General features: G+C 44.9%; 1 protein-coding gene across 12 annotated transcripts in view; it reads left to right on the top strand.

Moving 5' to 3' along the window:
* Positions 1–27,959, top strand: part of GBF1 (golgi brefeldin A resistant guanine nucleotide exchange factor 1) — a 152,920-nt gene that overhangs the window by 51,745 nt on the left and 73,216 nt on the right. The window lies entirely within an intron of this gene.

Genomic DNA, 27,959 nt, shown 5'->3' with positions numbered 1-27,959 from the left:
CTGGTTTTAGTCCCTGCTGTTTCTCTTCTGATCCAGCTCTCTGCTATGGCCTGGGAAAGCTGTACAAGATGGCCTGGGCACTTGAGCCCCTGCACCTACGTGGGAGACCTGGAAGAAGTTCCTGGCTCCTGGCTTCAGATCAGCCCAGCTCCAGCCATTGCAGCCATTTGGGGAGTGAACTAGTGGATGGAAGACCTTTCTCTCTGTCTCTCCCTCTCACTGTCTATAACTCTACCTCTCAAATAAAATAAATCTTTAAAAAACAGCATCACTTCTGTCATATTTTATTGGTCACACACACCAACCTTGATACAATCTGGAAGGGATTTGCATAAAGGTATAATCTCTAGGGAAATCCTCTTGGAGGCAAGCCTCATAGCATTAGGTTAGATGGCAAATTTCAGATGTTCATTGGGACTTAATTTTGTTTTGTTTCTGTTTTTTAGTCTGAAAAAATTCTGTTTTTTACTGGCCCCATCCACCCTTTTTTGTTTTTCTCGCAAGAGCTGCAGAGAGAGAAGTCTTTCATCTGCTGGCTCACACCCCAGATGGCAGCAATGACCAGTGCTGAGCCAGTGCTGAAGCCGGGAGCCAGAAGCCCCCTTGGGATCTCCCACATGGGTGGCAGGGACCCAAGCACTTGGGCCATCCTCTGCAGCCCCTCCCAGGCCACAGCAGGGAGCTGGATTGGAAGTTGAGCAGCTGGGACTTGAACAGGTTCCAGGGATGCCAACATTGCAGGAGGTGGCTTTACCTGCTGTGCCACAATACTGGCCCCCATTAGCTCTTTTTCTCTGCCTTCTGCCAAACTTTCATGTTTCTGAAATTACCCATGGAATGTATGGCAAATATGTATATGCGTATTGCTTTAACATGTGAATCTCTCTTTATTATTATTATCATTTATTTGAAAGATAGAGTTACAGAGAGAGATAGAAAGAGAGAGGTCTTCTATATGTTGGTTCGCTCCTCAAATGGCTGCAACCAGCTGGAGCTAGGCCGATCCAAAGTGAAGAACCTGGAGTTTCTTCTGAGCACCCATGTGGGTGCAGGAACCCAACGAGTTGGACCATCTTCTGCTGCTTTCCCAGGCTCATTAGCAGGGAGCTGGATTGAGTGTGGAGCAGCTGGGACTCAAACAGGCACCCATATGGGATGCTGGCACTGTAGGCTGGGGCTTTAACCTGCTGCACCATAGTGCTGGCCCTGTGAATCTTTTTTTTTTTTTTTTAAGATTTATTTATTTATTTGAAAGGCAGAACTACAGAGGTAGAAGGAGAGGAGGGCTCCTGTACCCATGTGGGAGACCTGGAAGAAGCTCCTGGTTCCTGGCTTCGGATTGATTCCAATCATTGCGGCCATCTGGGGAGTGACCAGTGGATGGAAAACCTCTCTCTCTGCCTCTCTTCTCCCTCTGTGTAACTCTGACTTTCAAGTAAAGAAATAAATCTTAAAAAAAAAAAAAAAAACAAAAAAAAAAACAGCATTACCAAGACCTAGAAGTCCCAATCGTAACTTCTTCCAGTTGCAATGCCCTCAGGGGTAATGATTATTCTGGCTTCTAATACCACTGATTAACTTGCTTCAACTTTATGTAAATAGAATCATACAGTATGGACTCCTTTGTGTTTGGCTTTTCTTACACAATATCATGTTGGAAAAAGTTTTGAGGGCCAGCGCTGTGGCATAACGGGTTAAGCTGCCACCTGCAGTGCTGGCACCCATTTTGGGAGCCAGTTCTAGTCCCTGCTGCTCCACTTCCGATCCAGCTCTCAGCTATGGCCTGGGAAAGCAGAAGAGGATGACCCAAATCCTTGGGCCCCTGCACCTGTGTGGGAGACCTGGAAAAAACTCCTGGCTCCTGGCTTCAGATTGGCACAGCTCTGGCTGTTGCAGCCTACTGGGGAGTCAACCAGCAGAATGGAATACCCCTTTCCTGGCTCCTGGCTCCTGGCATTGGACCAGGGGAGAAGACAGATGGATCATGCTTACTGGCTTGGTTTAGAAAAAGAGAGTTGAGGCAGGGCTGGCGTTGTGGTGCAACGGGTGAAGCAGCCACCTGCAATGCTAGGATTCCATAATGGAGCGTCAGTTGAGTTCCAGCTACTCTGCTTCTGATCCAGCTTCCTGCTAATGTGCATGGGAAAACAGAAGACTGGTATGGTCATTTGTGGAGTGAACCACAGGATGGAAAATTTCTCTCTGTGTCTCTCCCTCCCTCTCTGCCATTTTGCCTTTAAAACAAACACATATATAAATCTTAAAAAAAAAAAAAAGACTGAGAGAATGGAAAGAGTAAGAGATTCACGGGAGGCTGGATCTGTGGCGTAGCAGGTAAAGTCACTGTCTGCAGTGCTGGCTGCTCCTCTTCCATTCCAGCTCTCTGTTATGGCCTGGGAAAGCAGTAGAAGATGGTCCAAGTCCTTGGGCCCCTGCACCTGCAAGGGAGACCAGGGAGAGGTTCCTAGCTCCTGGTTTTGGATCAGTGCAGCTCCAGCCATTGTGGCTGTCTCGGGGGTGAACCAGTAGATGGAAAACCTCTCTGCCTCTGCCTCTCTGTAACTCTGCCTTTAAAAAAAAAAAAAAATGACTTTACATATCTTTAATTGATAGCATTTCTCAGGTGTTTTTATTTTTTTCTTACCTGAATTATCTTTTTTTTTTTTTTTTTTTTTGACAGAGTTAGACAGTGAGAAAGAGAGAGACAGAAAGAAAGGTCTTCCTTTTTCTGTTGGTTCACCCCCCAAATGGCCGCTACGGCAGGCATGCTGCATCGATCCGAAGCCAGGAACCAGGTGCTTCTTCCTGGTCTCCCATGCGGGTGCAGGGCCCTAGCACTTGGGCCATCCTCCACTGCCTTCCTGGGCCACAGCAGAGAGCTGGACTGGAAGAGGAGCAACCAGGACAGAATCTAGCGCCCTGACCGGGACTAGAACCCGGGGTGCCAGCACCACAAGGCAGAGGATTAGCCTAGTGAGCCGCAGTGCCGGACCTATTCTTTTTTTTTTTTTTTTTTTTTTGAAAGTCAGAGTTAGAGAGAGAGGTCTTCCATCCAATGGTTCACTCCCCAGTTGGTTGCAATGGCTGGAGCTGTGCTGATCCAAAGCCAGGAGCCAGGAGCCTCCTCCGGGTCTCCTATGTGGGTGCAGGGGCCCAAGGACTTGGGCTGTCTTCTACTGCTTTTGCAGGCCATAGCAGAGAACTGGATTGGAAATTGGAAGTGGAGCAGCCGGGTCTTGAACCAGCGACCATGTGGGATGCCGGCGCTTCAGGCCAGGGCGTTAACCTGCTGCGCAACAGCGCTGGCCCCCTGAATGATCTATTATTAACTTTTGTCCATTTATTTGACATAAATTGGATAATATCCTCTAAGAGTTAGATCATGTCCTTTCATATTTGGATAATGCTTTTTGTTTTTTTCATATTTATTACCGATACATTTTTTCCTGTCACTATAGGCTATTTCAAACCTAGGCAGGTAGTGGTATTTTTGAATCTTACTGAGATGTACTTATGCATCAGCTAGTTTATTTGAGAAGTCCTGATGAGCCTTTGGCTCAGAGTGTGCATGGAAGCAGTGTGTGTAGAGAGCAGGTGATCCAAGATGTAAGAAGGGGAGATGAGGACAAGGTTGACATCAGGCCTATAAATACCCTAAGTCTGGTTTTGTACTTTGAAATAGGTATTAGGTCACTTTTATTGTCTTCTCTACATTATTTACTGGTTGGCTATGGAGAAGAGGTATTATGGCATTTTTGAAAAATACTGTTTTCAGCTCTCAGGAAAGTGAAAAGTGCTAATATCGGTCAGTGTTGTCTCTTATTTCTGTTACTGTGAGGTGACTGGGTGGAAAGTGAGGGTTTGGCACTTGTTTCACTATTGATAATAATAACTAGCTTCGTAAGTAAGAAGGTGAAATTCTAAGCCATGAAAGGCCTTGCCTGTATCCGTTTACCATAGCATGGTGCCTTGAAAGAATGGCCATGTGAAAGGGAAGCTGGGTAACTCATCATGTCTCATTTTCCTCACCATTGACAAAAGTTCTCTTTTGCCTTTAGGTATAGGTTGTCCTTGGGCTCACTACAGAGAGTTAGGGGACCAGACTCCTAGAACTTTCCGTAAGGTCTTAGTTTCTGCTCCTCTCCTCTCTAGCTTTTAGCTTTCTTCTCTAAAATAAGAAAATTGGGCTAAATGACCCCTAAAGTCCCTAAAATTCCAAGATTATTTGGGTCTTTTGTCCTTTCACAGAAATTGAAAATAGTTTCAGAGAGATTCTATTCCATATGGATGTCATTATGATTCAGTTGTCATGAAAACTTTTAAGATTTTATTTATTTATTTGAGAGGTAGAGTTACAGAGAGGTGCAGAGACAGAGAGGTAATCCATCCACTGGTTCACTCCCCAAATGGCCACAATGATTGAGAACTGAGGCAGGAGCTTCTTCCAAGTCTCCCATTCAAGTGCAGGGGCCCAAGCACTTGGGCCAATTTCCGCTCTTTCCCAGGCTGTTAGCAGAGAGCTGGATCAGAAGAGGAGCATTTGGGACAGCAGCTGGTGCCCATATGGGTTGCTGGTACCACAGGCAGAGGCTTAGCTTACTATGCCACAGTGCCAGCCCCTGAAAACTTTTTTTTTTTTTAAGATTTTATTTATTTGAAATGCAGAGTTAGAGAGGGAGAGATATAAATAGAGAGATCTTTCATCCACTGGTCCACTCCCCAAATGGCTACAACAGCCCTGGGCTGGACCAAGCCAAAGCCAGGAGCTTCATCTTGGTCTCCCACATGATTGCAGGGGCTCAAGGACTTGGACCATCTTCTGCTGCTTTGCCAGGCACATTAGCAGGGATCTGGATCAGAAGTGGAGCAGTTGGGACTCAAACTGGTGCCCATATGGGATACTGGAATTGCAAGTGATGGCTTAATCTATTATGCCTCAACAGTGGCCCCTGTCATGAAAATTTTGATGTTGGAGTGTTACAATTTAAATAAGAAAACATTTAACATTCTTATGTGCATTTTTACAATCTTCCTTTGTCTTTCTCTTGTCTAGCTAAGCCAGAAATAAGCTCTGCTTCAAACTTGTCATGTAATCTTATTATTTTAGTTTCAAGTGAATAATTTTTTATAAGATTTATTTATTTATTTGAAAGTCAGAGTTACACAGAGAGAGGAGAGGCAGAGAGAGAGAGAGAGAGAGAGAGAGAGAGGTCTTCCATCCACTGTTTCACTCCCCACTTGGCCTCAGTGGCTGGAGCTGTGTCGATCCGAAGCCAGGATCCAGGAGCTTCTTCTGGGTCTCCCACGCGGGTGTAGGGGCCCAAGGTCTTAGGCCATCTTTTTTTTTTTTTTTTTTAATTTTTATTTATTTATTTGATAGGTAGAATTATAGACTGAGAGAGAGACAGAGAGAAAGGTCTTCCTTCCGTTGGTTCACCCCCCAAATGGCCACCACGGCTGGAGCTATGCAGATCTGAAGCCAGGAGCCAGGTGCCTCCTCCCGGTCTCTCATGCGGGTGCAGGGTCCCAAGCACCTGGGCCATCCTCCACCATCTTCCTGGGCCATAGCAGAGAGCTGGACTGGAAGAGGAGTAACTGGGACTAGAACATGACACCCATATGGGATGCCGGCACCGCAGATGGAGGATTAACCAAGTGAGCCACAGCGCCGGCCCCACTGGGCCATCTTTTGCTATCCCTGGCCATAGCAGAGAGATGGATCGGAAGTGGAGCAGCCGGGTCTCGAACTTGCGCCCATATGGGATGCCGGTGCTTCAGGCCAGGGCGTTAACCCACTGCGCCACAGCGCTGACCCCTCAAGTGAATGATTCCAAATCTTTTTGTATCTTAAAATTTTCAATATATCTTGAAAGAATATTAATTTTTCCATGTCAAGTGAGCCTCTTTTGTTTTGATCTTTAAATTTTTACTTATGCTTAAGCATCACAGTAATGGTGGACATGAAGATGTGGGATAACAGTACCCAATACGTATCTTCTCTGTCTTATCCTACTCCCTAAAGGCAACTTCTTTCATGTCTTCTAGGAGATTCTTTTGGAATTTACTTCCCTATTTCCAGTCAACAAACTTGTATTGCTACTTCTTAGTCTTTCAATTTTAAAGCTGGAGTTCTACTCATTTGTTTTGTCTAATATTCGAATTATCAGGGCCAATGTTGTGGCATAGCTGGTAAAGCTGCTGCCTTCAGTGTTGGCATCCCATATGGGCTTGAGTCCCTGCTGCTCTACTTCTGATCCAGTTCCCTGCTAATGTGCCTGTAGAAGATTGCCCGAGTGCTTGGGCCCCTGCAACCATGGGTGAAACCTGGAAGAAGCTCCTGGCTCCTGGCTTCAGACCAGCCCAGCTCCCACTGTTGCAGCCATTTGAGGAGTGAACCAGTGCAGGGAATATCTTTCTGTCTTTCCCTCTCTTTCTCTGTAACTCCACCTTTCAAATAAACTAAATCTTTTTTTTTTTTTTTTTTTTTAAGAAAAAGATTGAGTTATCTCAGAACTCAGAGACCCAGACTTAAAGGATTTCAAGGGTCTGGCAGATAGCTTAATTGAAAAGAAAAGGTAGTAGTGTGGACTGTGGTAAATTGGGAGGCTACCCTGGTGTAAAGACATTCAGTTCAGTATTTAACTCTGTACATATCAAACAGTTGCAATTTATGGACCTTATTTGGATCTTTATTCATACAACAAACTATTTTAAAAGTTTATGTCAGTTTCTAGAATTGATAATTGCAAAATTCAGTACTAAAGGTTTGATACTAAAGCGACATTACAGGGGCTGGCGCTGAGGTGTAGTGGGTAAAGCCACTGCTGCAGTGCTGGCATCCCATGTGGGTGTCAGTTTTGAGTCCTGGTTGCTCCACTTCTAGTCTAGCTCCCTGCTGGTGTGCCTGGGAGAGCAGCAGAGGATGGCCCAAATCTTTGGGCCCCTGCACCCCTGTGGGAGACCAACAGATGGAAATCTCTCTCTCTCTCTCTCTCTCTCTCTCTCTGTAGCTCTGCCTTTCAAATAAATAAGTTTTTAAAAACCTTTTAATTTGTGATTTTTTTTAATTTTTAAAGATTTATTTATTTGAAAGGCAGAGTTACAGAGAGATCTTCCATCTGCTGGTTTACTTCCCAAATGTCCACAACAGCCAGTTTTGCTCCAGGCTGAAGTCAGGAGCCAGGAGCTTCACCTGAGTCTCTCACACAGATACAGGGCCCCAAGGACTTGGGACAATTTCTGCTGCTTTCCCAGGCTGGATCAGAAGTGGAATAATCAGGCCGGCGCCGCGGCTCACTAGGCTAATCCTCCACCTAGCGGCGCCGGCACACCGGGTTCTAGTCCCGGTCGGGGCGCCGGATTCTGTCCCGGTTGCCCCTCTTCCAGGCCAGCCCTCTGCTGTGGCCAGGGAGTGCAGTGGAGGATGGCCCAGGTGCTTGGGCCCTGCACCCCATGGGAGACCAGGAAAAGCACCTGGCTCCTGGCTCCTGCCATCGGATCAGCGTGGTGCGCTGGCTGCAGCACGCCGGCCGCGGCGGCCATTGGAGGGTGAACCAATGGCAAAGGAAGACCTTTCTCTCTGTCTCTCTCTCTCACTATCCACTCTGTCTGTCAAAAAAAAAAAAAAAAAAAAAAAGAAGTGGAATAATCAGGACACAAACTGGCACTCATATGGGATACTGGCATCTCAAGTGGCAGCTTAATCCATTATGCCATAACTCTAGTCCCCTAGTTTCTGATTTCTGAGTCTTTTCTGGCTGGTTTGTTTTATAGGAGAAACCAAAGCATGGAGAAGTCATGATTTGACCAAGATCACATAGTTTATATATGAGCAAAGTTGGAGCCTAGATCTCCTGGTTTCCTATCCATTGCATCTTCTTATGAGAAAATTGCTTGACTTAAATAAGAAAAAAGAGTTATGGTTTTGCCTCATTCTTGTCTTTTCTAACTTTATTGTTTTTAGAACATTGTTTAGAGATTTGGTTTCTACCTTTTTGTAAGGTGATAGGGATAAGAGATTCAGCCTTAAAGTCTGGTTGAAATCCAGGACTAGGGGTAGTTCTGTTTCTTTGGACGATAAAGATTGTAGAGCTTATGCAAGTTAGAAGCATAAAACTTAAGCTGAGGCAGGACTGGAGAAATGAACTCTTTTTTTTTTTTTTTTTTTTGACAGGCAGAGTGGACAGTGAGAGAGAGAGAGACAGAGAGAAAGGTCTTCCTTTTGCCATTGGTTCACCCTCCAATGGCCGCCGCGGCTGGCGTGTTGCGGCCAGCGCACCACGCTGATCCGAAGGCAGGAGCCAGGTGCTTCTCCTGGTCTCCCATGGGGTGCAGGGCCCAAGCACTTGGGCCATCCACCACTGCACTCCCTGGCCACAGCAGAGAGCTGGCCTGGAAGAGGGGCAACCGGGACAGAATCTGGCACCCTGACCGGGACTAGAACCTGGTGTGCCGGCGCCGCTAGGTGGAGGATTAGCCTATTGAGCCGCGGCGCCGGCTTTTTTTTTTTTTTTTTTGAAATGAACTCTTTAGTGTTTGGTCTCCAAGTAAGATTTCACTGCTACTAAAATTATTTTTGTGGACTTTTTTATTTCCAAATTTTAACTATTTAGACTCAAAGCACTAAGCAAGTAGCATAGATGTACACCCTTGCCAACTGTAGGAATGTGTTGGTAAGTAGTTGTGAAAAAGCACTGGTAAGATGCTTTGCTATAGAGCTGTTACTAGACTTTACTTCCCAATCTAACTGGGAAATAGTTTGGGCAGTCTCGTTTTATGTTTTATTTTGCATGCTTAATTTAAAAGCCTAATAAATCAGAGCTAGATTCACATAATAAACATTAGTTGAGAGGCAAGCATTTCTGGTAAGCACCAAAAGAAAGTAGAATGACTTGGAGCTGACACCATGGTATAGCAGGTCCAGCTGCCGCCTGTAACACTAGCTTACTGTATGGGTGGTGATTGCTGCTCCACTTCCGATCCAGCTCCCTGCTAATGTGCCTGGAAAGCACCGGAAGATGGCCAAAGCACTTGAGCCCCTGCATACATGTGGGAGACACTGATGAAGGGCCTGGCGTAGCCCGGTCTTGGTAGCCACTTGGGGAATAAACCAGCGAGTGGAAAATCTCTCTCCATTAATTCTTTCAAATTAATAAATAGATCCTAAAAAAAAAAAAGTGGACTCTTACAGATAGATCATATAGATTTGAATAGTCTTCCCACCATTCTTTTTTTTTTTAACCTTCCTATTCTATTAATATTTATTTGTTGAGCCATCGCCGCAGCTCACTAGGCTAATCCTCCACCTAGTGGCGCCAGCACACCAGGTTCTAGTCCCGGTCAGGGCACCGGATTCTGTCCCGGTTGCCCCTCTTCCAGGCCAGCCCTCTGCTGTGACCAGGGAGTGCAGTGGAGGATGGCCCAAGTGCTAGGGCCCTGCACCCCATGGGAGACCAGGAGAAGCACCTGGCTCCTGCCTTCGGATCAGCGTGGTGCGCCGGCCGCAGCACGCCAGCCGTGGCGGCCATTGGAGAGTGAACCAACGGCAAAAGGAAGACCTTTCTCTCTGTCTCTCTCTCACTGTCCACTCTGCCTGTCAAAAGTTTTCCCACTCAGACCAAACAGAGAAATAAATGATCTCACTGAATTCCTTTGTGCAGAGATTTAAGTTCTTTTGGATCTTAGTTCATAACCCTTTTGTTGTTTTTTTTTTTTTTTTTTTTTTTTGACAGGCAGAGTGGACAGTGAGAGAGAGAGACAGAGAGAAAGGTCTTCCTTTGCCGTTGGTTCACCCTCCAATGGCCGCCGTGGCCAGCGCATCGCGCTGATCCGAAGGCAGGAGCCAGGTACTTATCCTGGTCTCCCATGGGGTGCAGGGCCCAAGCACTTGGGCCATCCTCCACTGCACTCCCTGGCCACAGCAGAGAGCTGGCCTGAAAGAGGGGCAACTGGGACAGAATCTGGCGCCCCGACCGGGACTAGAACCCGGTGTGCTGGTGCCACAAGGCGGAGGATTAGCCTAGTGAGCCATGGCGCCGGACAGTTCATAACCCTTTTGAAGCATACTCTGTTTTTCTAAAAACCTGAAAATTTTATAAATTAGTCATTCATCAAGCAACAAAGATCTCAGTTATCAAAAATTTTTAGAATAAGTAGGCCGGCGCCGCGGCTCACTAGGCTAATCCTCCGCCTAGCGGCGCCGGCACACCGGGTTCTAGTCCCGGTCGGGGCGCCGGATTCTGTCCCGGTTGCCCCTCTTCCAGGCCAGCCCTCTGCTGTGGCCAGGGAGTGCAGTGGAGGATGGCCCAGGTGCTTGGGCCCTGCACCCCATGGGAGACCAGGAAAAGCACCTGGCTCCTGGCTCCTGCCATCGGATCAGCGCGGTGCGCTGGCCGCAGCGTGCTGGCCGCGGCGGCCATTGGAGGGTGAACCAACGGCAAAGGAAGACCTTTCTCTCTGTCTCTCTCTCTCACTGTCCACTCTGCCTGTCAAAAAAAAAAAAAAAAAAAAAAAAAAAAAAAAGAATAAGTATCTACCATTTTGAAATTCATACAAGAACCTAGAATGAAAGATCTGAAACCAGTAGTTTTAAAAATACATTCTAGATGTTGACTGGTAAGGGCTTTGCTGTTATCTCTGCTTAAGGAATGTTCTATACTAGAAGACAGATTCCACACCTGAGTCTTGATTCTGATTTTTAAAAAATAACTTTGATTTGTTTATTTTTAATTATTTGAAAGATAGGGAGATAGATAAGAGATAGCTCTCTTATCCTCTGAATCACTCCCCAAATGCCTGCAACAGCCAAGGCAGGACCAGGCCACTGCAAGGAGCCAGGAACTCAGGCTTCTACATGTGTATCAGAGACCCAAGTATTCGAACCATTACCTGCTGCTTTCCAGGGTGTGTATTATCAGGAAGCTGTACTCAGAAGCAAAGCCAGAACTCAAACACTGGTACTCTGATGTAGGATACGGGCAACCCAAACAGCATCTTTATTGCTGTACCAAATGCCTATCCCTAATTTTGTTTTCTTTTCTTCTTTTAAAAAATTAAATAGAAAGGTAAAGCTATTAACTAAAATTAATATGAGTTTATCTCTATATTTTATTTATAGAGCTAGCCACCCAGCGTAGCATGATATTATATAATGACATTGCTTCTATTTTTAGGAAAAAATTCATCTTTTAGCTGGAGTGTATAATCTTACTAGTAAGGGACCATTGACCATTCTAATATCTTTCACAGTTTAATGAATACTGACTTGTATATTCAGTAGTCATTTTCTTTGACAAGACTTTATTAGCCCTATTCAACATGAGTGGTCATAGAGGTCAGCATCGTGGTACAGTGGGTTAGATTGCTGCTTGTGACACTGGCATCCCATATCAGAGATTTGGTTTGAGTCATGGCTGCTCTGCTTCTGATCTAGCTTCCTGCTAATGCTCCTGGGAAGGCAGTGAATGGTGGCCCAATACTTGGGGGCCTGACACATACGAGCAGATCTGTATGGAGTTCCTGACTTGTAGCTTCCACCTGACCCAGCCCTGACTGTTGCAGCCATTTGGAGAATGAACCAGCAGATGGAAGATCTCTCTCTGTCTGTCTCTCTCCCCCGACTCTTGCTTTCTCTGTTACTATTTTTTTTTAAGATTTTATTTTATTTATTTGAAAGACAGAGTTAGAGAGGTAGAGACAGAGAGACAGGTCCTTCTATCTGCTGGTTCACTCCCTAAATGGCCGCAATGGCTGGAGCTGCGCTGATCGAAAGCCAGGAGCCAGGAGCTTCCTCTGGGTCTCCCACGTGGGTGCAGGGGCTCAAGGACTTGGGCCATCCTCTACTGCTTTCCCAGGCCATAGCAGAGAGCTAGATCAGAAGAGGAGCAGCCAGGACTAGAACCAGCACCCATATGGGATGCCGGCGCTTCAGGCCAGGGCTTTAATCCACTGTGCCACAGCGCCTGCCCCTCTGTGTTACTCTTTCAAATAAATCAATAAATAAACTTTTAAAAATTGATAATATTTTATATAAGAAACTTTACATATATCATGGCACTAGTCATTCCAAGAATATTCAAAATAACATCATATCCTTTTAAAGAAGTAGAAACAAAGGTTCTAAAAAAGAGAAGTGTTAAGGTTACATACTTAATGGCAGAACTGGAATTCTAAACATTGGCATATTTCACTGATTATAGCTCCTGCTCTTAGCTCCATGTTGTGCTTCCTTGAGAGGTTTGGAATCATTGCTAGAAATCTGTTTTGTTTTGCTTTAAGATTAATTTATTTACTTGAAAGAGAGGGAGAGACAGAGACAGAGAGAGATCTTCCATTTGTTGGTTCACTCCCCAAATGGCTACAACAGCCTTTGAGGCTGGGCCAGATTGAAGCCTGGAAACTGGAACTCCATAGGGGTCTCCTACATGGGTGCAGGAGCCTAAGTGCTTGGTCTTGCTTTCCCGTGTGTATTAAGAGGGAGCTGGATTGGATATGGAACAGCTGGGACTTGAACCAGCATTCATGGGATCCATCCTGGGTAGCAGCTTAACCCGCTGCGTCACAACACTGGCCCCCTGCTGGAGGTCTTGGCAAGCTATTCTCAACCTCATTTTTTATACATATGAAACTCATTTGTTCTGTTGTTCTGGAAGAACCCTTAATGTTTACATCATCATAGATTGCCATCTGTCTCCTCTAAGAGCCTAAGTTAATACAGGCAGCATAGTGTGGTGGTTATGAGTATAACTAGCTTCTAGAGCTAGTTTTGAACACTGGCTCTATGTTGGTGACCTTGGACAGGTTACTTGACTTTTCTGAGCCTTGGATACCTTATCTATAAAACAGGGACAATATGAAATATTACTTATCAATGAGAAGGAATGAATTATTGGTGCATACAACTTGGCTAGACCTCAAAGCCATTATGATGAGTGAATTAGTCCAGTTATATCACAATTTAGAAATGTCAAAGCTGTGGAGAAAATGAAGAGTACTTGTCAGGGGTAGAAGTGGGAAAACAGTGTGATTATCCAGAAGCAGAATGAGGGAGGCCGGCGCCGCAGCTCAATAGGCTAATCCTCCACCTAGTGGCGCCAGCACACCAGGTTCTAGTCCCAGTCAGGGTGCCGGATTCTGTCCCGGTTGCCCCCCTTCCAGGCCAGCTCTCTGCTATGGCCAGGGAGTGCAGTGGAGGATGGCCCAAGTGCTTGGGCCCTGCACCCCATGGGAGACCAGGAGAAGCACCTGGCTCCTGGCTTCAGATCAGCGCGGTGCGCCAGCCGCAGCTCGCTGGCTGCAACACGCCGGCCGCGGCAGCCGTTGGAGGGTGAACCAACAGCAAAAGGAAGACCTTTCTCTCTGTCTCTCTCTCTCACTGTCCACTCTGCCTGTCAAAAAAAAAAAAAAAAAAAAAAAAAAGGAGGGAATTTTTTTCAGATAATGAAACTATTATGCATCCTCATTGTGATGATGGCTACATGATTCTGTACATGTGTTAAGACACAGGCCGGCGCCGCGGCTCACTAGGCTAATCCTCCGCCTTGCGGCGCCGGCACACCGGGTTCTAGTCCCGGTCGGGGCGCCGGATTCTGTCCCGGTTGCCCCTCTTTCAGGCCAGCTCTCTGCTGTGGCCAGGGAGTGCAGTGGAGGATGGCCCAAGTACTTGGGCCCTGCACCCGCATGGGAGACCAGGATAAGTACCTGGCTCTTGGCTTTGGATCAGCGCAGTGCGCTGGCCGCATCGCGCCAGCCGCGGCGGCCATTGGAGGGTGCGGGTTTGAGTCCCGGCTGCTCCACTTCTGATCCAGACCCCTGCTATGGCCTGGGAAAGCAGTGGAAGATGGTCCAAGTGCTTGGGCCCCTACACCTACGCGGGAGACTCTGAAGAAGCTCCTGGCTTTGGATTGGCTCAGCTCCGGCCATTGTGGCCAGTTGAGGAGTGAACCAACAGAAGGAAGACTCTCTCTCTCTCTCTGCCTCTCTGTGTAACTCTGACTTTCAAATAGATAAATAAATCTTTCAAAAAAAAAAAAAAAAAGGTATATTGGGGCAGGCATTTGGCATAGTGGTTAAGGTGTCACGTGGTTTGCCAGCATCCCATTTTGGAGTGCCTGGGTTTGAGTCTCAGCTCCATGTCGTCGTCGTCCTTCTTCTTTCTCCTTTCTCCTTTCTCCTTCTTCTTCATTTATTTATATTATTTGAAAGGCAGAGTTAGAGAGAGAGAAGAGATCTTCCATCCACTGATGGAAGAGCCACTCCCCAAATGGCCCCAATGGCTGGGGCTGGGCCAAGCCAAATCCAGGGGCTAGGAACTCTATCTGACTCTCCCAAGAGGGTGGCAGGGGCCCACGTATTCAGACTATCTTCTGCTGCTTCCCTAGGTGCATTAGCAGGGAGCTGAATTGGAAGTGGAGCAGCAGGGACTCAAAGCAGCACTCAATCATATGGAATGTCAGCGGCACAGGCAGCAGCTTAAACTACAGCATTACAATGCCAGCCCCCCAACTCCACCTCTGATTCCAGCTTCCTGCTGATGCATATCCTGGGAGGCAACAGTTGAAGAGTCAAGTGCTTAGGTCTCTGCCACCCAACGTGGGAGACCTGGACTGAGTTCCAGACTCCTGACTTTGACCTGGCCCAGCCCTGGCTGTTGTAAGCATTTGGAGAGTGAACCAGCAGAATAAGATTTTTCTCTGTGTCTGCTTCTCTGCCTTTTAAATAAAATGAGTAGTAAATAATAACTGATAAAAAATGAATATCAATTCATTGAAAGGAAGATTGAATAAACTTTAATACTATCTGCATTGGTATGATCAGTAGACAGAAAAATAAGTAACCTTAACTCAGATATTATATGTTTTCACATGACTGACAAGAAACATGAGGTCTTTGAAAGGTAGGGGATTAGGCCTAGATTTTTCTGAAGTATCCTGCAGCTTCTTGTCTGACTGCATATACAGTTCCTTTGACATTATGCTTCCACAAAATAACTGTTGTATCAAAAGCCATAGCTCCTCTCACTGGCATCATTTTAGATCTGAAATTTGGATTGAGCAAAATGTTGAAAGACAGAGCTGGTAGTGGTTCTTGTACTTAGAAGGTGGTAGCTGGTCTGTGTAACAGCTGTGACTTCCAGAACCATTTCTTCCTGCCAGCCACGTATTTGAATTAGATAGTGACAGCAGTAAGGCAAGCATTATTCAAGAGCTAAAAAAAAGTTAAGGTCGCAGTGGCATTGTAGTTGTACTAGCAGTGAAAAAGGGGCTTTAAAGTGAAACCTTGACCTTTGCATTGAGTAGAGTGGTTGCCTTCTACAGTTACATTCATAATAAAAAGAATTCTGATCTTAAAATACCTGCTATGCTAGTTAACACTTACTCATCTGTGAATTACTTTCATTATAGCTAATGACACCAGAATTCAGGAAGCAGCGGGGAAGGGGGGAAGAATCCTTAGAGTTCCTAGTACAGGGCATTGGTTTAGGAGTGACTAAGTTTTTGCTATTTTCTTACAATATGGCAATAAATTCAAGAAAAGCTCTGTTACTCAATTTGTTTTGTTTCATACTTTTTATCTTACACATATATGGCTAAGTCAGAGAATGCTATGGGAACATCATTCTTTTGTGGCTTTGAGGAGACAGTGCCAAAGTGACTGGCCTGTTGTTTGACTTTGGTAATTGCTTTGGTTTGAGGGAGTGGGCATTTAGCCTAGTGGTTAAGATGCTTTGGGGGCCAGCATTGTGGCTTAGCGGATTAAGCCTGTGCCTGTAATGCCAGCATCCCAAATGGGCACTGGTTCGAGACCTGACTGCTCTGCTGATCCAACTTCCTGCTAATATGTCTGGGAATGCAGCTGAGGATGACCAAGAGCTTGGGCCTCTGCACCCACATGGGAGACCCAGAATAAGCTCCTGGCTCCTGGCTTTGGCCTGGCCCATCCCCTACTGTTGTGGCCACTTGGGGACCGAACCAATGGATGGAATTAATCAATCTCTCTCTCTGTCTCTCTCTCTCTCCTCCTCCTACTCTTTTCTCTGTAACTCTGCCTTTCAAATGATAATAATAAATCTTCAAAGATTCCCGTATCTCATGTCATAGCACCTAGGTTCAGTTCTTGACTGTGGCTCCTGACTCCAGCATCCCGCCTAATGCAGATCCTGGGTGGCAGCAGTGATCACTCAAGTGGCTGAGCATCTGCCACCCACATTGGAGACTTGGATTGGGTTACCAGTACCGGGTTTCAGCCCATTCCAGCCCTAGCGTTTGTGGGCATCTGGAGGGTGAACCAGCAGGTGGGAATCTCTTCTCTATCCATCTCTCTGCCTCTTAATAAATAATGTTAGAAATATTAAAATATGAGAGGATCATTATTTTCAAAAATCATATTTGGTTGTACAACTGAATATACTAAAAATATTGAACTGTGTATTTTATTACTTTAAAATTTTTCTGTTTTATTTCTTTTCACTTTATTTTAAAATAAAGAGACAGAGAAAGATCTTCCATCTGTTGGTTCATCTCACAGATGCTTACAACAGCTGGGGCAGGGCTGATCTGAAGCCAGGAGCCAGGAACCCTGGGTCTCCCATGTGAGTGGCAGGGACTCAAGTTCTTGAGCCCTCACCTGCTGCCTCTCAGGGTGTGTACCAGGAGGAAACTGGAATCTAAAGCAGATACAAGACTCAGACCCAGGCACTCTGACATAGAACGTGGGATGTGTTAATTCTGTATCAAATCCCTGTGCCTGAATTGTACATTTTCAAAGGGATCAATTACATCTCAATAATACTTTTACCCTAAACCCTTTCCCTACCCCAATTATATTGATTTGTGACCTTCTAGTGGAAGAAATAGACTAAAAACTTTTTTTATTTAAAGATTTATTTATTTATTTGAAAGTTACAGAGAAGGAGAGGCAAAGAGAAAGAGAGAGAGAAGAGAGAAGAGTGATCTCTTCCCTCTGCTGGTGCACTCCCCAAATGGTTGCAATGGTCAGAGCTAGGCTGATCTGAAGCCAGGAGCCAGGAGCTTCTTCCAGGTCTCCCATGTGAGTGCAGGGGTCCAAGCACTTGGGCCATCTTCTGCTGCTTTCCCAGGTGCATTAACAAGGAGCTGGTTTGGAATTGGAGCAGCTGGGACCTGAACTGGCGCCCATAAGGGATGCCAGTGCCAGAGGTAGAGGTTTTACCTGCTATACCACAGCACCGCCCTCAGACTAAAAACTTTTCAAAACAAGACTGTTGGTATTTAAGATTATCCAAAAATGATGGGATATAGAATAATAAATGATACTTCTGAGGAATTTTTAGGATTCTTCTCAGCAAATAACAATTCATGCAGTTATGATGTAAGCATTGGTAATTTTGCTAAGGAGTAGGATAAGTGGTATCACTTGGTCTAAAATAGTGATTTTCAACTGGGTGATTTTGCTTCCGTGGGAAATCTGGCGACATCAAGCTGGTTATGATTGTCACAACTCAGGGGGAGATGTGGTACTGGTGTTGAAGTGGGTAAGAACCAGGAGAGATGATGCTAAACATCCTACAAAAATGTCTGTCCTGAAGGGCAGACCCCACAAAAGATTATCTGGCACAATTTATCATTATCTGGCATAATTTATCATCATTTGACAAGGTTGAGAAACTCTGGTGTAAAATTTATACCTGTTTTTTAAAGTTTTATCACTTACATTCAGATCTTTGATCTATTTAGAATTTTTCTTTTTTTCTTTTTTTTTTTTTTTAAGAGTTACTTATTTATTTGAAAGGCAGAGTTACAGACACACAGAGAGAGAGAGAGTTCTTCCATCTGCTGGTTCACTCCCCAAATGGCCGCAACAGCTGGAGCTGGGCTGATCCAAAGCCAGGAGCAGGAGCTTCTTCCGGGTTTCCCATGTGGGTGCAGGGGCTAAAGCACATGGGCCATCTTCCACTGTTTTCCCAGGCTATTAGCAGAATGAAAGTGGAACAGTCAGGACATGAACTCATGCCGTTATGGGATGCTGGCACCACAGGCAGAGGCTTAACCTACTATGCCACAGCAACAGACCCAAATTAATTTTTCTTAAAAATTTACATATTTGAAAGGTAGAATGACTGAAAGAGAGGGAGAAACAGAGAGCAAAAAAGATTTTCGATCCATAGGTTCACTCCCCAAATGGCCACAATGACCTGGGTTGGGCAGATTCAAAGCTGGAGACAGGAGCTCCATCTGGATCTCCCAGATGGGTGGCAGGGGCCCAAGCAGTTGGGCCATCTTCTGCTGCTTTGTCAGGTGCATTAGCAGGGAGCTGGATCAGATGTGACCAGTGCTCATGTGGGATGCCTGCACTGCTGGCAGTGGCTTTACTTGCTAAGCCACAGTGCTGCCCCCTCTCCAAGCAGCCTCTTAACCACTGTACCAAACACTGACCCCAACTATGAGATTTTGAAAACAAATTATAGCTTGCCAAGAATTTGAATGCCCGTTTGTGGTTCTGGATTGCAGTGTTATAAAATTTTTTTAATCTAAAGAAAATTTTAAAGATGTGACCTTTTAAAATAAAGAACTTCTAAGCATTGGAAATAATTCAGGAGCATAACTGTCAAATTGTAATTAGGTATAGAAAATGTTCTTCTTTATGTGATTATAAGTAAATTTATAAAATTTTATGTAAGAGATTGGTTCTAGATGTATTGAAATCAGTCATTTTGATCTGGGACCAGGAAGTTAATGAATGCACTGAAATTATATGCAGAATTATGCATATGTGGGCATATATACATACACTTTGCAGGGGAGAAGATCCATAGCTCATCAGAATCTCAAAGGGAGCTCTTAATGTTCTAATCTTTGGTAACTTGGGCAAGTAACTTTAGCTTCATTTTCTTTGGTCTGTGAAATGATGAAACTTTCCTCTGATTACTAGTTTCCTTCCAACCTTGGTGTGAAGACTTCCCTTGCCTTAATTGACATTTTATGTGCTACATGCCTGAGGAAGTGTCTGTTTTATGCTTCAATGAAATATTAAGAAGTACCACTCTACTTCTAATTCTAGGCAAATCTTATACCTCTGTATGGAAATTAAAGCTCTTCCACCTATGTTTTTCTCCTAAATGATCATTTCAATGAATTTTTACTGATTTGTATACCAGACCCTTTTGGGTATGTTGTGGAGTACTGACATAACCACATTTAATGTGTGTCAGGTACTGTTTTAGACAGGTAAAGGGTAAAAAGAGAGCATCTCTGTCAAAAGTATAGAGGTTGGACAATCTAGGGTGGAGGAAGAGCAAAGAATCCATGTGGCAGAAAAGGAGGAATAGGTAGGTGGGATATATATTGTGGAAGGTCTTAAATACCAAGTGATGATGTCCCTAGGTATAGTTAAAAGATCACCTAATGGGTCGGCGCCACGGCTCACTAGGCTAATCCTCCGCCTAGTGGCGCCAGCACACCGGGTTCTAGTCCCGGTCGGGGCGCCGGATTCTGTCCCGGTTGCCCCTCTTCCAGGCCAGCTCTCTGCTGTGGCCAGGGAGTGCAGGGGAGGATGGCCCAAGTGCTTGGGCCCTGCACCCCATGGGAGACCAGGAAAAGCACCTGGCTCCTGGCTCCTGCCATCGGATCAGCGTGGTGCGCCGGCCGCAGCGCACCGGCCGCGGCGGCCATTGGAGGGTGAACCAACGGCGAGGGAAGACCTTTCTCTCTGTCTCTCTCTCTCTGTCCACTCTGCCTGTCAAAAAAATTAAAAAAAAAAAAAAAAAAGATCACCTAATGACAAGTATGAAGGCTTGAGATGTAGACTAGGTTTTGTCATAAATAGGTGTATTACCTTGGGCAAATTATTTAACCTGTGGATCTCAGTTTCATTACACACATCCTGTATATGCTTTCACACACATATTACACACATAGTCATGGGCTGGGAAACTGGTTGGACAAATGTCTGTTTTCTTATGCCTGTAAACTGTTATTTTCCTTAATTCAATTATAAGGGGAAAATCATTGAAAGTTTGTGATCATGGGAGTTTCTTTTTTCTTTCTTCTTCTTCTTCTTCTTCTTCTGACAGGTAGAGTTACAGACAGTGAGAGGGAGAGACAGAGAGAAAGGTCTTCCTTCCGTTGGTTCATTCCCCAAATGGCCGCCATGACTGGCGCTGAGCCAATCTGAAGCCAGGAGCCAGGTGCTTCCTCCTGGTTTCCCACATGGGTGCAGGGGCCCAAGCATGTGGGCCATCCTCCACTGCCCTCCCGGGCCACAGCAGAGAGCTGCACTGGAAGAGGAGCAACCGGGACTAGAACCCAGCGCCCATATGGGATGCTGGCGCCTCAGGCAGAGGATTAACTGAGTGAGCCATAGCGCCGGCCCCAATCATGGGAGTTTCATCAGCAGAAATAGCAGAATTACTTCTTTTCTACCACTTAGATGCTGCTTATTAATGCTGCTTCTTCTACCCTCATGGAATTTTTCTGGGAAGGACTGTCTCTTGATAGTTTCTGATGTGTCCAAGGAGTTGGCCATCATTGTTATTATTAGTTCATATTATTGAGAACATAGGAACTGCCAGGTGTTTATTCTTGAGTCAGATCTGGAGCTGATCTTGTTTCCTCATTTATCAGTCACTGACCTGCAAGCTGGACCATGTGTCCAGAGTGTGTGGGCAGCAGGTAAGTGCTGACATTTTGATGGCCACATCGTATTTCAGGGATCTATGAGAAGGCCTGTAATGACTATGAAAAGCCAGCCAAGAATCTCCTTGCCATGGACAAATGGGAGAAGTTACTAATTTTAGCTGACATTAAGCTATAAATTATTTGAAAGGTGGAAAAGGATTCTATTCAGAGGCTATCTAGAATTTCCCTTAACTAACTAATCAAGTCTGTGTGTTGTAGGGATTTTTATCTCAGGATAAGTTCCTTTCTTTCTTCTTCTTACCCCAAACTTTTGTTCTTGTTATCTTGGGAAGATGATTTTCAGCTCTTAGTAGGAATTGGACTTTTGTGCTAGTCTTAGAAACCAAGAACCTGGGGCTGGCACTGTGCCGTAGTAGGTTAAGTCTCTGCTGGTGGTGCCAACATCCCATATGGACACTGGTTTGAGTCCAAGCTGATCCATTTCCAATCCAGCTCCCTGCTCATGGCCTAATAAAGCAGTAGAAGATGACCTGAGTGCTTGAGCCCCCACACCCACATGGCAGACCTGGAAGAAGCTACTGGCTCCTGGCTTCAGATCAACCTAGCTCCGGCTGTTGCGGTCATTTGAGGAGTGAACCAGCGGATGGAAGATCTCTCTCTGTCTCCCCCTCTCTCTGTAATTCTGCCTCTCAAATAAATGAATAAATCTTTTAAAAAAATCAGAATACAAGGACAGGCATCTGTTGTAGCTGTTAAGATGCCACTTAGGGCCGGCGCCGTGGCTCAATAGGCTAATCCTCCGCCTTGCGGCACTGGCACACCAAGTTCTGGTCCCGGTTGGGGCGCCGGATTCTGTCCCGGCTGCCCCTCTTCCAGGCCAACTCTCTGCTGTGGGCCGGGAGTGCAGTGGAGGATGGCCCAAGTGCTTGGGCCCTGCACCCGCATGGGAGACCAGGAGAAACACCTGGCTCCTGCCTTCGGATCAGCGCGATGCGCTGGCCGCAGCGGCCATTGGAGGGTGAACCAACAGCAAAAGGAAGACCTTTCTCTCTGTCTCTCTCTCACTGTCCATTCTGCCTGTCAAAAAAAAAAAAAAAAAAAAAAGATGCCACTTGGGATACCCATAATCTACAGCTGAAAGCCTAGTTTGAAACCCGGCTCTGCATCTGATCCAACTTACTGCTAATGTACACCCTGGGAACGTATAGATAAGGTATGGATGATGACTGAAGTATCTGGTTCCCTACCACCCTCCTAGGAAACCTGGATAGAGTTCCTTGCTCCTGACTGTTGCAGACATTGGGGAATAAACCCATAGATGGAAAATTTCTCTCTCTCTGCCTTTCAATTAAAATGAAAAAAAAATTTAAAAAGATTTATTCGTTTATTTGAAAGTCAGAGTTACAGAGAAGGAGAAGGAAAGGCAGAGAGGGATCTTCCATCTGCTGGTTCACTCCCCAAATGACCACAGTGGTAGGACTGGGCCAAGCTGAAGCCAGGAGCCTGGAGCTTCATCTGGATCTCCCATGTAGGTGCGGGGGCCTGAGGAGTTGTGTCATTTTCCACTGCTTTCCAGGCACAATAGCAGGGAGCCTGATTGGAAGTGGAGCCGTTGGGACTTGAACCCCTGCCCATATGGGATGCCAGCGCTGCAGGCAGCAGCTTTACCTGCTGCACCACAGCCTCAATCAAACGAAAATTTAAAAAATAAAAATTGGAAACAAAATTATAAGTAAATTGTGATATGTTCTCACAAAGGAATACAACAAGAATTGGTAAATTACAACATACTGAATTACCTATGACTTTTTCCAACATGATATTGTATAAGAAAAGCCAAACACAAAGGAGTCCATACTGTATGATTCTATTTACATAAAGTTGAAGCAAGTTAATCAGTGGTATTAGAAGCTAGAATAATCGTTACCCATGAGGGCACTGCAACTGGAAGAAGTTATGATTGGGACTTCTGGGTCTTGGTAATGCTGTTTCCTTTCTTTTCTTTTTTTTTTTTTTTTTTAAAGGTTGATTTATTTACTTGAAAATCAGAGTTACATAGAGAGAGAAGAGAGGCAGAGAGAGAGAGAGAGGTTTTCCATCTGCTGGTTCACTCCCCAATTGGCTGCAATGGCTGGAGCTGAACCAATTCGAAGCCAAGGCCCAGGAGCCTCCTCTGGGTCTCCCACGTGGGTGCAGGGGCCCAAGGACTTGGGCCATCTTCTACTGCTTTCCCAGGTCATAGTAGAGAACTGGATTGGAAGTGGAGCAGCCAAGACTTGAACTGGCGCCCATATGGGATGCTGGCACTACAGGCGGAGGCTTTACCTGTTATGCCACAGTGCCGGCCCCAGTAATGTTGTTTCTTTATTGGGATACTGGTTACCTGGGCAGTTAAACTTGTGAAAATCATTGAGTTATACCCTTATGTTGTTCTATACCTCAACTTAAAAGTTTCTTGGATGGGTGTTTGGTGCAGTGGTTAAGTCACCACTTGGGACATCCACATCTCATACTGAAGTGCTTGGGTTCAAGTTGTGGCTTCACTTCAGATTTCAGGTTCCTGCTAACGCATGCCCTGGGAAGCAGTGGTGATGGCTCAAGTAGTTGAGTCTGTACCACCCACATGGGAGACTTGGATTGAGTTCCAGGCTCTTGGCCTTACCTTGACCCAACCCAGGCTATTGAAGACATTTGGGAAGTGAACCAGTTGATGGCAGAACTCTGTATCTTTCTTTCTCTTTCTCTCTCTCTAGCTTTCAAATAAACAAAAATAAACAAAATTGTAAATAAGATTTTCTTGAAAGAGGGAGTGTGAGCTTAAACTGGCAGATGCTCAGCAACAGCTAGACTCACTAGCTAAATAGTTTACTCCTACAAATTAGCCTTTGATCAGATTCAAATTCATGTCTCAGAAAAGACATTAATTACACCCTGTATTGGGCCCTAGAGTTAGTCTTTTTTTTAAATATTTATTTATTTATTTGAAAAGCAGAGTTACGGAGACAAAAGCAGGGAGAGGGAGAGAGAGGCATTCCATTTGCTGGTTCATTTCCCAAATGGCTGCAATGGCCAGAGCTGGGCCAATCCAAAGCCAGGAGCCAGAAGCTTCCTCTGGGTCTCCCACACGGGTGCAGGGACCCAAGGACTTGGGCCATCTTCTCCTGCTTTCCCAGGCCATAGCAGAGAGCTGGATCAGAAGTGGAGTAGCCCCAGCTCTCTGCTGTGGCCCAAGAATGCAGTGGAGGATGGCCAAGTGCTTGAGCCCCTGCACCCGCATGGGAGACCAGGAGGAAGCACCTGGCTTCTGCCTCTGGATCGGCATAGTTCCGGCTATAGCGGCCATTGGGGGGGGGGGGGACCAATGGAAGGAAGATCTTTCTGTCTCTCTGTCTCTTAATGTCTAACTCTGTCAAAAAAAAAAAAAGAAGAAGAAGAAGAAGAAGAAGAAGAAGTGGAGTAGCCATCGCCCATATGGCGTGCTGGTATGCGGAGGCTTAACCTACACACACAGTGTAGTTAACCTACTACACTAGAGTTAGTCTTGAATGGTTAAAACAGTGCATGTTAAATCCTTGCCCATCAACACTAATAATGTGGCTTTTGAGGAAATGAATGTAAGATCGTTAAAATGAAATGACCAGAAGGTGGTCTACTTCTTTCCCTGTTAATACAGATTTTCCCTCCATTCAAGGTCAGGCCCTAGAGGTTGAAAATTGTGAAGCTTGTGTTTTGTCTTTAGTAAGTGCCGTTTGTGGCTTTTCTTATTAGCTCTGCCTCACTCTCCTTATTTGTAAGTGAAATATTGCTTGTCTAACTCATGTAACTGATAAGCAGATCTTGTATGCTGCTATATTTGTTCAGATAAAGCTGGGGTTTTTTGAAAACTTTTGGCCTTAGTGATAGTGATGATTTTTGTGTATCCATGTTTGTGGATCTAGAAATTCATTGTCAGTTGTGAAATGAAAGAAAAGACTTTGTTTTCCTATTCTCCTGAATTTTCTCCCTATCCTCTCTGCTATCATAAAATTTTAATCTGAAGCCAATTTTGTTGTGGTGAGTTGGTTCTAGAAATAGCTTTTGATTCTACTTCGTTATTTTGTATTCCTGGGCTTTCGAAAAATCTCATTCTTTGATTGTTGGTTTACATTTTTATGATTTAGGAAAAATACGAGCAATTGTATTTTAAGTATATTTGGCTTCTTCTGAACTTGAAGAATTGTGCTGGATATTGTGGAAATAGATCATGTGGATAGTTATGGGACTTGGGTGGATTTGTAGTTGGTAGAAATGGTAAATTGGAAACGTGGCAAGAGAGCACGTGTTACTCATTCAAGCCGAGTCTAACCATTTGATGTCAGAGTGAAATGTGTCAAGAGCTAAAAAAGACAAAAGAATTTTGAGAGAATAGAAAAGTTGTATCTCATGTTCTGTTTGACCAAGAGGAGGTTATATTTTTAAATTAGCTTCCTGTTAAGAAATTGAACTTGTGCATCTGCCATGCTGATTCTTCTTTGCTTTGATTTTGGTTTTTCAGATCTTTCCTGTTAAATGTGATATCAAATCTTCAGTTTGCTGTGTCTGTATTGGTTGAGATGCCTACTAGTCTGTAGTAGATTTCTCTACTAGGTTATTTCTACTACTGGCATCCTCCCAAAATAGGCATGCATTCATGTTTGTGTTCCAGTGAGTACAAGCACCCAGGGTTTTTTTCCTAGAACTAAAAAGAAAAAAACCTTGGGGAAGCATTATCCTAGGAGAGTTGGGATTTTCAGGTAGTTATGGGGGCTGGTCAGTTTGTGGCCTCTACACCAAGACTATTTATTAGCCCCAAGCGACATTTGCAGCAGGGATTGAGGAAGGGGGTGGTTTTCTGTTTATTAGAGGTGACATGAGCAGTGGGGCAGTGGCAAAGAGGCCATGTTGCTCTTGCTAAATATACATCCCTGACAGTTGGATAATAGGTTCCAGGAAGTTCAGTGGAAAATTAAAACAAAGCAACATTTATAGCTGATTGAACTTGAAAAGCCATTTTGGTGTTGAATGGCAAATATGTGGACTTCAGCATTCCTGGAGCCTGATGCATCCCGCTGGATGGCCCTGTTCCTGTGTACATGGGGACCTGAGGACTCAGCAGTGTACAGGATGCACTCCTTTAGAGAGTGCTTTGAGGAAAGAAAGGGTGCTGCCACTTACAGTAGTCCCCTTCCCATAGAGTTATATAACACAAATTCCTCATGTCTGAGGAGCATCTTTCCTCTGATGTTTTGAGGACTTACTTGTTAGAAGGACAGGAATGTCTGGCAAGAGACAGAGGAACTCAAGTACTATAAATACTCCTAGTCACTCTTTATTGGAGCTGAAGCCTAAGCAGATTGCCATGATGTGTACACATGATCTTAGCATGGTAACACTTCTGATTAATGTCCTTAGTTGTCCTGGGGCTACTGGCTTGAGCCTTAAGTTAGGCTGACTTGGCTATGAAGAGGGAGCTTTGTACTTCTTGTGGGGTGGTTAATTTTCTTAGAACCTGGAGAGAAGCTGCAGGGAATGAGAAAATGAAGGAATGGTATAGAAATGTAGGCAGAGAAAAAAATTGAGCCTTTTGCAACTATCAGGAAAAACAGCTGCATATTCCCATCTTTTTCTCCAGGATGATCTTATGTGACTGTTTCTATGTATTTGTCTTGTGGGAAATGAGGCCCTGAGGTTTGATGGGAGCTAATGGACTTGGATTTGATAAGAGTGATGAGGAAATGTGTCTCAGCTCCTTTCGTCCCTTAATTGCTTCATGCAAACCTGCTTGGCTGTAGGAAAAATGTGGGTTGTGGGCAGTTCCCTGTCTTGTTAGCTGTAGCCATTCCTATGTCCTGTGAATTTCCCCCAAATTGAACTATGCCACTGGAACTGTGGGTTTAAGGCTTCCGTAGCTTTTCAGAGCATTTCCCTAGCAAATATGGAATGTTTTCTTTCCTTGTATCTTAACTGATAAACAAAGATCCCAGTCTTAACAGTTCCCGTAGTCTATTACTTAATGAAAAGCTTGTGTAGGCCCCACTTTCAGATTTACTCCTGTAAATATGGTGAAATGCTTATAGGCTTAGGAAATGTTAGGTCTCACACATACACCAATTTTGCTGTGAAACTGAGGAATAATCTACTTAATGGGTTCCTTCTCTTCAGCTCAGTTCTAGCCTAGGCAGCTCTATGCCTAGGTTGTTTGGCAAGCATTTTATAAACTTACAACTTGGCACTAGGCCCATGGTTCACTTACATTTTTCTGCTACTGAAGTTTAGTTTTCAGTTCAATAGCCTTTGTTGATAGGGGCTTGACTATTCCAGTTGGTGATCCCATCCATTGTAAGAGAATCTGGGTGCTGACCCACTGTTGTCTATACAGGTTAAAGAACCTTAGTTATAGTAAACCCATACTTTTGTTGTTCCCAAACCATGAAACTGTGATGCTGCAGACAGAAATAGCTGTTTCTGTTTGGTTTCTCCAGCAGACAAAACTCTACCCATGAAACTTGGCTATTGGTGTTTTGCTCAGGTCCCTGTAGTTATTGAGGAAGAAACAGGTCTTGCAGCGAATTGAGTTTAATTGGCCAGCTGCTTTCTCTGCATCTCATACTGACACCATTCATTTGCTTCCTGAGCCAGTTAAATCCAAGTTATGCCTTGCCCTGTGGAGGTTATGAAATATAGCTAGGCTCATCTTGGTGGGTCCTAAAGGTGAAATTAGGTACAAGGTATAAGGAAATGCTGTATCTTATAGATACAGTTCTTCCTAATTAGTGCTCACTTGTGGCAGCGGGGGGGGGGGGGGGGGTGAGGGTACACCCAAAAGGTAGTTCTGAATGTGAACTCCAGAGGCCTAATGCAGATGTAGCATATTGTGGGTGCTTATGGGGAGGAATTGTGCTACTCAGCAAAGGAAAGGTTTCATGACTTGAAAGCACATTCCATGTATTACAAAGGCCAGATTATTTTCCCAGCTTCAAGGAAGTGACACTACAGCATGAGGTGTCATGTCTGAGCACATACAAGTCTGTACTCTAGTTAGTACTCTTCTTTTCCTAAAAACAGAAAGTGATTTACGAGGTGTGGGCCCTTATGTGAAAGAAAACAAAACCGGTCACTGTGTGGCCTGTAAAATTCCTGTGCCATCTCAGTGGTGTGGGTTACAGGAGGAGAAGATGGAGAGGGCTAGCTGGCCCTCCCTTACTGGGGCTCAGCTGCCCCAAATACTTGTGATATTGCTGGTTATTTATGAGCTCGTCTGGACTGGGATTCACCACCCATACCCTGGTAGGTGAAGATTTGCAGGCAGAATGTAGAAGACCTCATTAA

This window comes from Oryctolagus cuniculus, chromosome 15 (genome assembly GCF_964237555.1).
Source record: "Oryctolagus cuniculus chromosome 15, mOryCun1.1, whole genome shotgun sequence".
Lineage (NCBI taxonomy): Eukaryota > Metazoa > Chordata > Mammalia > Lagomorpha > Leporidae > Oryctolagus > Oryctolagus cuniculus.
The sequence above is the reverse complement of the archived record's forward strand: the minus strand, read 5'-3'. Positions and strand labels throughout refer to the sequence as shown.